The 16,961-nt window shown below is 37.1% G+C and overlaps 1 protein-coding gene across 3 annotated transcripts in view; it reads right to left on the bottom strand.

Moving 5' to 3' along the window:
- The window catches only part of LOC137093439 (transcription factor Sp5), a 67,362-nt gene that overhangs the window by 13,408 nt on the left and 36,993 nt on the right, over positions 1 to 16,961 (bottom strand). The window lies entirely within an intron of this gene.

The following is a 16,961-nucleotide window of genomic DNA, read 5'->3' as shown; positions in this document are numbered from 1 at the left end:
ATGGAAGATACAACCCTTGTGCCTTTCTGTTACAGTCCTAATAACGAGCACAGCCTGGAAACGAAGAGAACAAACACAATGTTGCACATACAGTACAGTTTCTCAAAACTGCTGCAGTCTTTGTTCTGTCGCGTCAGATTGGAAACTTTTCACCCAAAATGAGAATCCCTGTATACCTTTAAAGTCCCCTTCATATACTATTTTAAAGGTCCTGTTCTTCGCGATTCCATCTTTCAAACTTTAGTTAGTGTGTAATGTTGCTGTTAGAGCATAAATAATACCTGTAAAATTATAAAGCTCAAAGTTCAATGCCAAGCGAGATATTTTATTTAACAGAAGTTCCCTTTCAGTGAACGGCCGGTTTGGACTACAGCAGGAAGTGCAGGGATGTAATGACGTCACTAGAACCGTTTGTTGACTAACCCTCCGCCCACAAGAACACGCAAAATAGGGGGCGTGGTCTTGTTGCTCTCCCACGTGGAGAAGAGCGGGCATTCAGTGCTTGCATCTCCCCGTTGTGGTAAGAGGCGGGACCTTTCCGGGCAAAGTGCTAAGCTGCTGTCCAATCACAACACGGGAAGCGCTGGCCCAATCAGAATAACATTCTAAAATACTGTGTTTTTTTTACACGCGAAACATGAACTCATGTTACATTGCACATTGTAAACATAATCAAAGCTTTGAAAACACGCGAAGAACGGGACCTTTAAAGGTTTGTAATTTTGTTTCAGAGTTTTCCTACCATAGGTTTACATGCATCCATGGCAAAAAAAGACACCTTAATTTTCCTCATAATATACATTGCAGCATCAGCTCTTTTCTCCTAGTTTTTGAAACGGTTTATTAAAGGATTCAGTCTCTCTAAACCCTGCATTTCTGAGAGTCTACTCTGCTCTGATTGGTTAGATGGCCCAGTTTGTTGTGATTAGTCGACAGCTTAAAATGCATTTTGATAACCAAACACTCATTACCATATCTGAAATTCTGCTTTTCCTGAGTGATTGATACACAAGAACAGTAACAGTGGTGTAAGTTTACCAATTCCAGCTTGAGACCTCATCCTTTTGAAATGAATGCAAAGTGAATTTGCAGCACTGAAAAGAGCACCTTCTAAACATGTTGACAACTCAAACTAAACTCTTCTAGTCTCAGCTACAACCATAGACTGTAGAAAAATATTGACGTAGTGTCTGTGACGTCACCTTCTGAAGTGCAGTTTTGAAGCGTAAAGTAGAGACGAGTTGGGTAGAGACGTTTACATCTTGGCAGCGTCATCGCGCATCATGCCCGAATAATAGAAACGTGGGCGGAGCTGAGGTGACGCAATGACTACAAACAGCAGATAAATGGCTATCCACCTGTCAATCAAAGGGGCCACGCCCTTAATTATGCAGAACTTTAAGTCTTTATATAATGTAAACAAATGAGTTCCTTAAAAAAAAATCACCCCCTCACAGTTGTCATGAAGAGCAAACTTAGCCATATAGACCAAAACTACAATTTGTACCAAATGTAAGGCCTAAAAAGTATTAAATTTGCGGAAGCATTGCAATCTAGTTCTTAAACAATGTTAAACAGGTCTTAATTTTCCTACGTCCATGTAACGCCTCATTGAAATGCTCCCGCTAGCCTGGATGCCAGCCGAACTTAGCCCCGCCCACAAAATGTTTAGGTCGGGCCGTTCGGTCTGGCCTCGATCCATAGAGGAGTCATTATCCCCGAACAGAAACTGTTCGGACCAATGAAATCATCAGGGCGGGCTTTAGACGATGACGGACAGATGATCAACAGAAACCTAATCATGCACGTCATCTAAGGGGCTTATATTTGTTCAAATCCTAAACGGAGAGCTTGTTTGTACATGCATTCACCTTCACAATTTCTCTCAGAAATGATGATCATGTTGGGTAAGTACTCTGTGTATCATTAAATTCTTTTATTTTTTTACAACACCGGCAAAGATTGTTTATTCCAGCGCGCGTGCAGACATGGTTGCCAAGTTTTTACAACAAAAATGTTTGGGAAATGTGTTATTTTGGCAAGGTTGCCTGCTAAAATTCACACTCATGGGTCTATATATCACATAATAGTCGCTTCAACCCGCGGACATAGAAAACAACCAGCGTAAAAAAACGTGGACTTGGCAACACAGTGCAGTTGAACTATGTTGACATTTGACAATGCGTCGCTTCGTTGCTCTGATTGGTTGTCGGTCTATCCAATTGATGTCTTTCCTGGTTCGATTGAAACACGCCCCATAATCACAGCCCAATGGAGCAGTTTCAGACTCATATTCTGACTAGAATTGAGTATGACCACGTCAGGCTAGCCTCCTGCAGCACGCGTGTGTTTATTCCATGGTCTGGTGGTTCTTTCTTTCGCTAGTCCAACTATTGTTCGCTGTGTTACAACTACAAGACCAGCATGCATCTTGTATTGTAGCCAATCATCTTTCGTGTTATTGGCACAAGCCTCTTTTAGATTGTACCCCACAGACGCATAAAACAGATTTTATTTTTCAGCTGACGCTTTTTCCAGTTCCGCGATCGTGAAAGCGAAGGCGAATCTTTCTCACAATCTTGCATAATGACCAAATAAAAGTATAATATACATGATTACTAAAAGTGCAACCATTGATATTATAACATTACAAAGTGCTATTTTGTCAAAACAATACAGTGTTATCCACAGATTCAAAAGCCATTTGGAAGCAATTAACTGTATAGTGAAGTGAAGCTGTTGTCTGTCCGCTAAGCCATTCAAATGTATTGAGAGAGCTGTTTCATTTACAACAATTGAGAGCGCCAAGATCTACGTGACCATGCATGCTGCCTCGAGATGAACGCATGTCGCAAAATGTCGTCAACAATGATCGAATGCAACGCAGAGAGAGAGAGAGAGAGAGAGAGAGAGAGAGAGAGTGTGAGTGAGTGAGTGAGTGAGTGAGTGAGTGAGTGTGTGTGTGTCTGTGTGTGTGTGTGTGTGTGTGTGTGTGTGTGTGTGTGTGTGTGTGTGTGTGTGTGTGTGTGTGTGTGTGTGTGTGTGTGAGAGTGTGTGTGCGTGAGTGAGTGAGTGAGTGATCGAGAGTGACAGACAGGGGGATAGCAGGGAAAGGAAATGCAGCTGAACGATACGCTGCGTAGGTTTTTTAAATAGCGTTTAAAAAAAAAAAAAAAAACTCAATATGTGGCTGCCGATGTTGATTCTGTTGTGCACCTCCACAAATTAGTCTATGTATGGGAAACACTGCAATAAATAACACTGAACAGCTGATCAGAGAACCTTTGGCTTTGGAGTGCAGTTGCTGTCTGCCATCTTCCTATTTTAAGCATATTTCACAAGTTAAATATATTCTGAAGTACAGTATATACACCTTAAAGGTGTCATGAACTGGCTTTTTTATTTTTTTATACTGTTGTCTGAGGTTAACTTATAATGTTTGTGTGGTTTTTACATTAAAAAACATCATAATTAATAGGTAATAGGCTATTTTCTACACTGGTTTTGAGGCTTCTCCAAAAACGCTGGGTTTTGGTGGGCGTGCAGCACTGGAGACTTGGAAGTAAACGCCCACGGCTAGGATTGGATAAGAAGCAACCAGAATGATTATCTCGATCATAGGTCTCGTAAACGTCTTTATCAGACAAACACAATGTATTAAATTTAATGTATTAAGACCCGCGATTGATTGGACTATTATTTTTATATTACACATAGACCGCAAGATCGGCGCGAACCGCGAACCGCGCGCACACACATACACGTTTGGCGCGGGCGCCACCCTTCAGATGTCAACGAGAGAGAGAGAGAGAGAGAATAGCAGAACAAGAATGGAATAAGAGATTAATCGGCCTGCCGGGCCATCAAAACATGTTTTACTCACATCGGTGTGCTGCACCATTCTTTCACTAACAAGGAAGTTTTCAGCTCTGAAACTTAGAGGATATTCTTATATTACCATGACCTTTTGAACCAATTGAAAAATAACGCTGTTTAAAATTAGAGGACACTTTCAGATACCTTCAAACTTTGGGTGCTAATCTGGCACTTGGTGCTAATTGCCGGAATAATCTGGCTAACCCTATTTAACTTGAAGCAAACTTTCCAATTTTCACTGACATTGCAAGATGGCAAGCCGCTCTAAGGTGACTGAAACCCTACAACACCAGGTTGTCCAGATGAAGGCCAAAGGGATGACCCTTTCAGCTATTGCAAAAGAAATTGGTCATTCCAAATCTGTAATTTCTAGAATATTGAAGCTTTACAAAGACAATAATTCATTCAAGTGCCCCAAAAGGTACGCAAGACCAATGCACGAGAGGACAGGACAATGCGGAGTCGGTTCAACACTGCAGCTGGAATTACTCACCAGTTCAGAGCTGAACACAGTAAGGATCTGTTTGCCATACAGTGTCTTGACATTTAAGAAAATTCGGACTGAAAGCTCACTCTGCAGTGACCAAGCCTCTCATCAGCAGAAAGAATCAAAAGGCTAGACTAACCTTTGCTGAGGAGCATGTTGTGTGAACAGAGGAAAAGTGGTCCAAAGTTCATTTTAGTGATGAATGCAAGTTTAATTTATTTGTGTCTGATGGGAAACATTATGTTCAGCATCAAACTGGGGAAAGATTGAACCCAAAGTGCCCAAAGAAGTCAGTGAAAGATGGAGGAGGAAGTGGCATGGTTTTGGGGCTGTTTCTGCAGCAGGAGTTGGGTCTATTATACAGCTACATGGCAGAACCTTTTTATCAGAACCTCCTTCAACAACATGCGGTTTCTTCACTGCAAGCATCTCCCAATCAGCCCGCAGCCCGCAAAATGCCCCCTATCACACTGTAAAATGGGTAAAGCAGTTCCTTGAAAGTGAGAACATTGAAATAATGAAATGGCCAGCCCCGAGCCTGAGCTAAACCCTATTGAAAATCTATTTAAAATCATAGGCGACAAAGTTATGGCTAAGAAACCCACTACAGTTACCGAACTGTGTAAGAGACTGAAGAAGATTGGACCAAGATCACAGCGGAGCAGTGTGAGTATGTAGTGATGTCCTGTGGCCGCAGATGTGCGGAGCTCATTCAAAGCAAGGCGCTCTATACTTACTAATTTTTGACTGCTGTAAGCATCACATTTTAGTTGTAATTTTTTTTTTGTGCTGCATTGGTTATTGTTCTCTAATTTTGATCACGGTATTTTTGACAAAATAAAGGTTTTTGTTGAAGTATATATATAGATATATATACAAAGTACATTCCATTCTCCATTCAAACTTTTTGGTTTTGCATAGTGAAAGAATACAGGGAATTTGGATATTGCATATAACATTTTAACAACTTAAAGAAATGACTTAATTAGGTTTAGTTCATTTTGCTGAATGAGCCTGAAAGAGAGAGTGGGTAACATGATCTTCCAATCACTAATAATTTCATCCTTAGAAGTGCTGTTTTTATAAATTGTTTTTTAACAACGTTTTAATTTAATTTGATTTAAAATTTAAATGTACTTTTTTAAATAATTCCCATAAAAGATGCTAATGATTAACCTAAAATAGTTGCATAAAATTGTGAATAAGAAAAACAATGTTTGAGGAATAGCAGTTTCAAGTGCTGTAATGAGTGAATCTGACTGCAGAGAAATGTAAAATAACTATGAGGCCCTGTCATTGCTATTCTTCTTCATACTTAGCAAGCAGGTGAGTGACAGTTTAGACAATTATTAGTTTTACTGGCCATTCATGCACATCACAAAACCAGCAAAGCCCGAAAGACAGAGCTCTCAAAATTCTCAAAGCACAAATTTAAAATGACAAAATTCTACACATCCATTAAAATCTATTTAAATTTCTGCATCATTACTCCAGTCTTCAGTCACATGATCTTTCAGAATTAATTCTAATATGCTGCTCAAGAAACATTTTTTGATTATTATTATAAATGTTATAAACGTTTAATATTTTGGTGGAAACAGTTTTGGTGGAAACAGTGCGTCTCAATCAGCTCTCTAGCTGGGCACTGATTAGGCCATTAGGTCAGTCTCAATCGCAAAACCCTTCCACCCTTAAAAGTTTGCTTACTAAAAAGTAATTCAATACACCATGAAAGCCAGGGATCATCGATATGTTCCTTTGACGGAAGTTCTAAAGGGTGAAACAGAAATCGCACAAGCCAACTCATCGCACTTTGGGCCAGATTTACTAAACAGGGCAAATTAGCATGAAAGCGCAATTCCAGAAAAGCGACAGGAGTTCTGCAACGTGATTTACTGACGACTCACAAATTAAATAACACAGACACAGCCGGATCATTTCCATAATGACCAATCAAGATGCTATCAGTTAGCATCTGGTTTAAGACGTGCATTTTTGGGAGTAGAATAATGGCACAATTACCAGTAAATTGACCAGTGCAAACCTTAGTAAATCACTTTGCATGAATCATTTAAACACTCTCCTCCCATAAAAAGTGCATCTGAAAGGGAAACTCCTACAAATGCATATGCAATAAGAGCAGCTGCAAAAATAACCCTGTCCATGCCTTTTCACTATGTGCCTTTAGTAAATCCTGACAGTAGTTTTTTAATGCAAAGAGCTGGCCCATAATGACAAGAAATGGATGTTTTTTGTTGTTTAAAAAATAAAATAAATAAATAAACCCTTATTTATTAATATTCTAGCATAAACATACATCACTAAACAGGTACTGAACATAACCAACAATTATAATTAATGTACGGCTGAAATGTTGTAGTCTCTGATAAATAGAACGTTAAAAAGAAAAGCATTCTTTTAAAATAGAAATGTTTGTAACTTTATAAAGGTCTTTACTGTCACTCTTGAACCTATTTAATGCATTTGAGAGCTTCAATTTTTGAGTGAACTGTCCCTTTAATGTGATCATTGAAACAATAAACTCTCTCACACACACTGAAAAAGACAGAAAAGGGAGAAAAAAGGGAAAGGGTGAGCAGTGATAAATGATATCGACTCCGGTGGCGGTGACAGATAGAAGCTGTTAACAGGGGGTCAGAATTAGTCTCTGTCGGCCGCAGTCATAAACCTGACCCCTCATTAGAGAAAGGCTCAGGAGAGGACAAGCCAAGGAGCTCTGGAACACCTGGAGAGAGCTGTTCAGTAAGAGTTCCCAATAGAACTGACAATGCTAACCACAAAGCCTGACCTAAAGACACCAAAACTGAATTTACCTGGAAGGAAATGTTTGTGGTCAATAAGAAATGTTGAAATAAATGAATAATTGAATTCAGCAAGGATGCATTTAATTGATCATAAGTTATATTTATGATGCTATAAAGATTTAAATGATAAAAAAATCCAGTTCTTTTGTACTTTCTATTCAACATAAAATACTGAAAAAAGTATCAGAGCACCAAAGCACCAAATATATATATATATATATACACACACACACACACACACACACACACACACACACATACACACACTCACACACACACACACACACACACACACACACACACACACACACACACACACACACACACACACACACACACACACACACACACACACACACACACACACACACACACACACACATTTGGAAAGAAATTAATACTTTTATTCAGCAAGGATGCATTAAATTGATCCAAAGACATTTATAATGTTACAGAAGATTCCAATTTTTATTCTATTTGTAAATGTTGTTCTTTTGAACTTTGTATTCATCCTGAATCCTAAAAAAAATCATAGTTTTGTGTACGAAAGTATATATTTATACAGTAGATATTTATGCAAATATGAAATTTGATTATGTTTTATACATGCAAACGTTTTGCTTACTCATAGCTGTTGACTGTTTCTTTCTTTTGTGTGTGTGTGTGTGTGTGTGTGTGTGTGTGTGTGTGTGAGCCTGTTTATGTGGTTTATGAGGACACAAATTTGTATAACTACATGGGTATTACACTGGTATTACACTATAAAGGTGGTTTATGAGGACATATCAAATGTCCTCATAATTCAAATGGTTACTAAATACTAAATTATGTTTTTTTGAGAAAGAAAAAATGCAGAATGTTTCCTGTGATGGGCAGGTTTAGGGACAGGGGCAGTGTAAGGGGATAGAAAATACGGTTTGTACGGTATAAAATCCATTACGCCTATGGAGAGTCCCTGTAAACCACATAGACCAACATGTGTGTGTGTGTGTGTATGTGTGTGTGTGTGTGTGTGTGTGTTGGGCATAGATGTAGGTTATGTATAAAAGTGGGTTATAAAGTGTCATCTGCTTTAATAATACCTCCTACACATCAATTATCATCCATAAGTGGTCTTAGTATTGAGTAATTAACCTTTTTCAGCTGCTCAGCATTCTGTGAAGTGTCTGCAGCAGAACCAGAGGGTTTGTTAAGTGATCAAATCTGAGGTTGTGGCAAAACAGATCAAATTTTAGATAAGCTCCAAAAATGTAATTATAAAAAGTAATAATCTCTGATCTATAGACCTTTTTGCGCAGACGTCACAATTATGTCACGCCGTTTGCTGGAGGTTAGAGGGAAAACTAGAGGCGGCCAATACAAACCAGCACAGAGACTGAGCTCAAAATGTCATCTTCAGTTTTCTTGGGTGCAAGAATCGACGATTACAGGCTCCAAATGTTAATTTTACAGAATACTTGCAGCTACTGCCAGACAAAAATAAAACGATGAATAAATGCAATAAAACGTGTGGACTGGAGTGAGCGTGCCAGGTACTGGCTAGGCAGAACTTCGGATCGTACTACACAAACCTCATCTGTTAAATCTTTGTATTTTAAGTATTGTACGTGTCCATTTAGCACATAATTATCTAAACTATGCACATTCATGTTTTCACCATAAAGTAAATGAGAAATTTAGATATTTAATGTGAATTTTACCTTTTTTATGCTATTTATAATCAAATTATTCTGTTATTTATTTTTCTAATATCACATTTATTTATCTATTTATTCATTTTCATATGTGTATATTTATTTATTTATTCATTTTATTTTTACTTTATGCAGAGTTGATCCTCCATATATATCCCCTTAAAACTGTACTGTAGAGTACAAACATTAGGCTATTAAAAAAAGTGATATGTGTTTATTAAAAACTGACATGATTTTTTTTGTTGAAAATCACACAAAAGTACCCACAACAGTTGCTTGCATAAAGTGAACTTTTTAAAATAACAGTCACGGTCCTGGACAGAGAGTGACCTTACATATTAAGTTTAAATTACTCCAGTCATTGTTTAAAAAGCAATCAGGGGAATTGTTCTGCCGCCAGCTAAGCTCTGCCCACAAAAACGTCACAATGTTTACTATAATGGTCTATACTGCAAAAGAAAGACCAGATAGTCCTTTCAAATTTGTAATATTAGATTCAAATGTCGGCATGATCTGAGGGATCATGATTACTGTAGCAGAAACAGTGCAGGATGTGTTACCTGCTGATGTTTAAGAATTCAATTTTGGAGTTAAAGAATGAGTTTTAAGAATTTTCCTCAAAACTTGACCCATAAATACTAACACTTGCTATTATATTATTTAAAAAAACAATTAAAATAAAACGTGTACTGTGCTTGAACTGGGACTGGTCACAGCACTTGCATATTGTTGCCCTATTGTTGGTTTGATTGCTTCTATTGATGTCCTCATTTGTAAGTCGCTTTGGATAAAAGCATCAAACAGATTAAATGTAAATCTTAGCAGTTAAGAGTAAATCTTGACTATTTTCAAAATTTGGGTACAACACTGTATCATTATACTTTTTTTTTTTTTTTTAAAGCAATTCACTTTTGAGTTTGATGTGACAATGAAATAGCTTCCAAATCTCTGTCAAATGTTACCTTTTTCTGCTTGCCTTCAAAAGAAATGCTAGAATACACAAACAACTTGCGATGTGAGAGGCCATGGGGAGCCATCACAGCCTTCTCACACACAGCATGCAGAGCCGCCATGTGGATGCGGGAAGTGTGTGTGTGAGAGAGAAATGACACTAACAGAATCATTTCACGCTTGGTTGCACTCGCTCCCAGACACACAGATGCGTGCGCGCGTACACCACACACACACTGACAGACCGGCTCTGTAAAACTATAGCGAGCTGACTAGCAGGGTTATTATAGCTAAATAATATTATAATCTAAAGTTATATATATAAGCAATAACTAATAAAAAATTACAAAACAAAATAACTAAAACTTTAAAGGTAAAAATGTAAATGACAAAAATAAAAACTATAATTTACAAAAAAAACTACAATAAGATTTAAATGACATTAAAATAACACTGCTAACTAGTTGTCCACAGTTTACATAGGCAATGCTTAAGCTTATGATGGCATATTACACACAAATAATGAGTAAAACTGTCCCTTCTAATTCAGTTTTACTGTTATTATTATAATGATTTAATACTGAATTAATTGCAATGCAACAAAGAGCTTATTTCAATGCATTCTTGAATTGGATTATCCATAAATGATGCATGCAATATGCTGCATTAAAATGTGTTCAAAACATTGAATCTTATTAGTTCCTATATATAAACCGGTAGAGCATGGACCTGCGACATCAATGTTTGATTTCCAGAGAACACATTAATTGCGGAGCTTGAATGGAATTGCATTGGATAGGTGCCTCCACTTTTGGGAAAAGCTTTTGAGGGATCATGCATATGGCCCCTTAAAATCCTGCCTATATAGATAGCTCTCTAGTTTTTGGAACATAGCCCTGTTCTGTCTACACATATTCACAAGGATTTCCACTTACCCCTCGCCTTTCTACTTTGTGTACTACGTTTATCAGCACATATGAAAGCATAAAGCGATTGAGTACATGATACTGAAGATTAGAGAGTCAAAAAGAACAACAGTATGTCACAAACTGCAAATATCCATGCCAAATCCACAAAATCTGTCATATGACCTCTTGTTTCTCAATTATAGCCAACATCATAAAACATATACCCACAAACACTCTCGTAATGCGGTGTTTGAGCTTGCCGTCTTCATGAATGGAGTTAATTGCACGTGAAAATTACCATCAGGCGCCATCTGTTATGTAAATGCCCTGTGATCGTTTCCTTAAGCACTTGCCAAACATTTATACCGCTAAAGTCATGGTGGCTGCATCACAAACCTCCACCAAAAAAGGGCTAGTTTCAATGAAACCATTAGCTTTATGTGTTTGCTATAAACTTCTGTTTCAGCTTGAGTGCATTTACAGAGATTGGGTTAGACGGTTCATTTCAACTGTGCAAAAACATTTTCATGTCCCAATCGTATGTCCAATATTGGATAAAACACTAGTCGCAATTTTAAAGATGGAGGTCATTATTTAGTTTTCTAATTTATCACAATATTAGAATTAAATGTAAATAAGTGAATTTTATACAGAATAGAAAAATAGTGTTTTTTTTCATTGCTAATACATTTACTTTATAGTTCCCTTGTGTCCTTAATATCATTTTCCATCATGTTAGTTTTTTTGTTTTGTCATCCTGCAGGAAGTGACATCATTTTGGAGGGAAAAATCTACATCACAAACCTCAGTATCAAGGATTGGCCATGTATTTAATGAGTTTTAATTCACTTCAATCCTGACTTTGGCTCTTTATTTTAATCTGGTTTATTTTACTGCCACTTTGAAAATAATAATTTAAATTAAACCCCCTTTTGTACATAAAATACAATACACATTTATAAAAGATTAGAATTCAAAAGCTTTTCAGGAATGTGGCCACAGAGCTGTTAACAGAACCATTCCTTATTTTCTATTATTCACCACGAGACAAAGCGTGCCTAAAACAACCAGGCTGCTGTCACTTTAATTGGCTTTCCTCGGGCTGCCTATTATCATATAAATGGAGATCAGTTAGTGCAGAAGACATTTCCTTCCTTCGAGTCACATGTCGAAGTGCTTTCAGCGATGGCATACATGCACATGTGAAACACCCATCAGCCCAAAGGAAAAAGAATCCAGTGATGTTACCAGAGGTTACATGGCACATGCACTGTGTGTTTGTGTGTGTATGTGTGTGTGAGCATGTGATAAAACATTTTCAAACATAGAGCCTGTATGACGTATGAAAAGTTACCAAGCCAAAAAGCACAGTGTGTGTGTGTGTGTGTGTGTGTGTGGGAGTGAGTGCACATCGAGTGAGACGCCCACTTATTAACCTTGGTGTGACCTCTGCTTTTGATTATGTGCAGAGAGGATAATGCCAAATTATGAAGAGCAGCTCTATCTATCTATCTATCTATCTATCTATCTATCTATCTATCTATCTATCTATCTATCTATCTATCTATCTATCTATCTATCTATCTATCTATCTATCTATCTATCTATCTATCTATCGAACAGGGGTGTCCAAACACCATCTATTTTCATTTGAAAATGCTCTCCCAAGTAGATACATTTGAAAACACTGATTTTGTGTTGTTGGGTGGACTGTGAAATCGGTGACGTATGTTTAGTCATGTGACACATATTGAACTGTATAGTGAATATAGGGATTAACTGGATAAACTTTAGAAAAGAATGTCACATCCTTTCCAGATTATTGATTTTTTAAATAGAAAGGCCTGAAAAGCATCTGAGGATAAATTCACTGTGGCAAACAAGTAATAATAGTATTATTGTATGTGCTGTCAGGATAAAACATCATGACATTTAGTTTGTTCAGCGGGGGTTCGATTTTCCATATGAGCTCTAAAATTAAAGCTCGCCCTGAGCTGCTCAGAGTGATTTAGGCAATCAGCACTCTACTTATTATGCAAACAGGAACATTGTGCAGATTTAGCCAGAGGAGGAGCGTTAACACACTTTACAACACTACTGGTGCTTACAGTCAGAGAAACAATGATGCTTTAAACAAGGAAGGCAGTCTCTGGATATGTTCAGGGGCATACTACTCATTATACATTACACAGTATTTTATATATATGGAAATTTGTGCTCTAACTGTATATGCCACATATTGGCAAGTCCTGGATACTTGCCAGTATGTGGCATATACAATTACAGCACAATGAATTGAAATTCAACTGAATTTTTCACAAGTAAAATCAGCTAATGGATTCAAACATCTCTTTCTTGACTCATTAGATTTTATTAATAAAACTAACCATTTTTATTTATTTTTAAATAATGCCATTAGGGCACTAATGTGCGATGACATTAGCGACAGCGAAATAGAATATTACTGTACGAAACCTTTAATATTGTGTCAATCAACCAATAATGTTGGTTGATTGTTTGTATTATTCTATATTTTTACTTGTTATTCATTTTTTTGTAATTTTTCCCTTTTGTTGCACTTTGAGATTCTTCGGAATGAAATGTGAAGAGTCACGCAGGGAATTCTGGGAATGTCAACTTGTTCCTTTTCACTTCCAAAAAATGTCAATTTAACGGTATTTTACTGTAAAATTACATTAACTGTATTACAGTTATTTATGTTATATATAGGGCTGGGCGATATGGCCCAAAAAAATTATCACGATATAATTTAGCATATCAGTCGATATCGATAAATATCACGATAAATGTAAAATCTTTATTTCTTTAAAGTTTAAAGGCATATTTTTGCTCCTGAGTGAAATATGTAGAAAACAGACAGTTAGCTGTAGTTTTAAACTATCCTTTATTGTCAAAACATGACAAACACTTCCCAAACAAGTGAACAATTTATTTAAACTGAGGTAGATTTATTTATTAAAATCTTAACTGTGGTCAGCATTTTTTTACTCAACACTATATATCAATAATATATCATTATACAGAGCTTGACAGGGCTTAAGCATGTTCATGTGCTTGTCCTTCGAACAAGTAAATCGTTCAAGCTTGTCCAAGTAAAAAATTAGCTTGTCCAGAAAAGTGTGTGTGTGTGTGTGTGTTTGTGTTTGTGTGTGTGTGTGTGTGTGTGTGTTGTAAATATAATTTATTCTGAAGCAATATTCTCACCAGTGTTCAATCAGCTTTGACATTTTTAAATCTGCATATTTGTGGTTTTTATTTTTATTGAATCATTTGAAATTTGTGATATTTTCACCTTTTATAAAGGGCATTTTCCCTTAATCTTATTAACTATAGGCTAAGCTTCATGTTTCATTTTATATTTGTAATTTTGATCAATACATTTAATTAAAATAAAACACTATAAGGGCTGTTAGCAATCAAATTAAATAATTTACACTGAAAAATTACAACAGCATTAAATAATGTTTTGAGATTTGTAGTTTTGAATAGACAAATAAGACATGTTGGAAAGTATGTTTAAAGATCAAATTAAACCACCAGTAGGTGGCAGCAGGTGGCCGTCTTAATGAGCGAGTCATTGAGTCGTTCATTCAAACGATTCATTCAAACAATGAATCGTTCATTTACACACGTTGTTGTGAGACGCGTTGCGGTTCTGCTGTGAACGATTTTCGCAGCTGAAACAGAACAAATAATGCAATATTGAGCGTTTATATATTTAATTGTCTAAGTAAAACACTAAGAACGCAATCGGTCAAAAAAAAGCGTTTTAAGAAACATTTTGAGGCCCCTTCTCTTGCCTCACAGTGGATTGGTCCACCGTGCATCTCACCGACACACACACACAAACACACCTCACCGACAGTGGGCTGGTCGGGAGAGAGAAAAGTTCAGTATTTGTGGATCTCCAGTAAGGGCTGTCTAGTCTATTTTATTCATTTTAAACACCAGATGACATTATTTCTCTTTTGATACAGGCGATGCGGAGTCATTAATACATCACCAAAGACAAACAATTATGATAGCGATGTACAAGTCCGATGTTTTAGTGATTATAGTTTGGTAACGTTAGCCTGTTGTAAATAAGTCACCCACTACAGTTAACAAGGTAATAAGCCGGTGTGTGAATGTACCCAGACAGCAAAATGTATTTGGGCCAGATTTGGGCCAGGTCTTCATTAGCATTTGGCGCAGGTCCGCTAAACGGACCTGCGCCGGGGTCATCCTTTCCAACGGCCCAATACCGGAACAGGTTGGAATTATGGATCAGAGACAGATCTGGGCCAGAACTGGCCCAGTACAGTTATTAAAGCCATGACGTGTGGTGCGGATCTGGCCCAGATCCGCTACTCATATTTTACATCTGGGGCTCATCTGGCCCTGGTCTGTGATGCATATTTAAGCTATCAGACAAACACGGCCCACACAATTTGTACATTTCAAAATATTTTTATTTTATTTTAAAAAGGCAAAAAGAGAACAGTATGAACAACGGTCAACAACCATCTACGTGAATCCAGATGAAAAAAAAGAAAACACAAAACAATGCCAACCAATATATAATCAAGTGAGAGAAAAAAGATTAATGTTAAGTATTCAAATGACAAAAAAATATATATAATAAATAAATACAAAACCAAGTAAAACCTATTTTGAACACAATATTAATGTGCACACATTTTACAGCACATTTGTTGGGTGCGATCGGGCAAAATGCAAATCAAATTGATGTCAAAAACTAAACGTCAATTTGACATCCACACATTGATGTTTTCTTGACCACCAAAATAATGACACAAAATTAATAATAATACTTTTATTAATCAGTATACATACATACATACATACATACATACATACATACATTTCATACAATACTGGATTTTGTAAATTCAAATAAAAAAATTGCTTTATTGACATAAATCATACAATATTGCCAGAGCTACACTCTCAGAAAAAAAAAGGTACAGTGCTGTCATTGGCAGTACCCGAAGGTACAAAAGTGAAAAGGTACACCTTTGTACCTTACTCACCCCTATATTAGTAACATAAAAAGGTACATATCGGTACTTTAAGAGCATGTATTAGTAACGTGGTGGCTGTGGTCGGCCAAACCAAAAACATTTTTTTTTTAATGTGAATGCTGTTTTACGTGGATATTATGACATGAGTGAAGCACAACGCTTTATTTACTAAATAAATAATAGGTACGCAATTAAATGTTACCTCGCAGCCAAGGAAACAACATTCATGTCAAACAGGAGAGGTAAACATTGTGAAGTGAGACAAATTTAAGCTTTGAGTTTTCCAATCTAGTCACCCGATTTCCCGAATAGGCTTACTCTATTTTATTCTACTGGACATGGAATCTCATATTTATTTTCCCAAATCTTAAAGAGATGTAAATTAAGTATCTCTTTGGTATAGTCTAAGTATAAATCTAAAGTATAATCTTCAGCATTATGTTTCCTTGGCTGCGAGGTAACATTTAATTGCGAACCTATTATTTATTTAGTAAATAAAGCGTTGTGCTTCACTCATGTCATAATATCCACGTAAAACAGCATTCACATACAAAAAAAATTGTTTAGCTGACCACAGCCGGTGCTACTCAGGCACCGCGGTGGCGCTCTACCGCGGTGGTGCGGTTGTCATGCACATAGACAGTAAAAGAAATGGACAGAGCTATCCCATAGACGTCAACGGCGGAAAATGAGGTCAATTAGAGGCACAAACTTCCCGTCTCTGAGCGTCTCCTCCTGTCTATAAGGTAATTTCTCAACTGTGCCACAGAGTCGCGTTGGTTATGACGCAATCGATTTTTACAAAAACAGCTTCTACGGGCGATAATGTAAGATACAAGGTAACGGAGCCTTTTATGCATTGTCGTGTTTCTTTATAAATAAACAATGGACAAATGGAGTCTTTAAACGCCTCAGATGTAAAGTTATTCACTGTCAAAGTGACTCAAAAATGAATGGGAGTCAAAGGGACGCTAACAGCAGGTGATGGCTTGGTTAGCAATGGCCGCCCCTATGGGGGGAACGCTTTCCGAGCGCTAGATTACCCCCTTGGTCATGCATGTTTACTGGCACAGCAAAAAACTGCCACAGCCCTACTTAGGGTACCACCCCAGTGACAGCAATGTACCTTTTTTTCTGACAGTGTAGGAATATAAATAATAGATAGGAACATAAAT

This window comes from Pseudorasbora parva, chromosome 12 (genome assembly GCF_024679245.1).
Source record: "Pseudorasbora parva isolate DD20220531a chromosome 12, ASM2467924v1, whole genome shotgun sequence".
NCBI classification, from domain to species: domain Eukaryota; kingdom Metazoa; phylum Chordata; class Actinopteri; order Cypriniformes; family Gobionidae; genus Pseudorasbora; species Pseudorasbora parva.
This window is presented reverse-complemented; position numbering and strand designations above follow the sequence as displayed.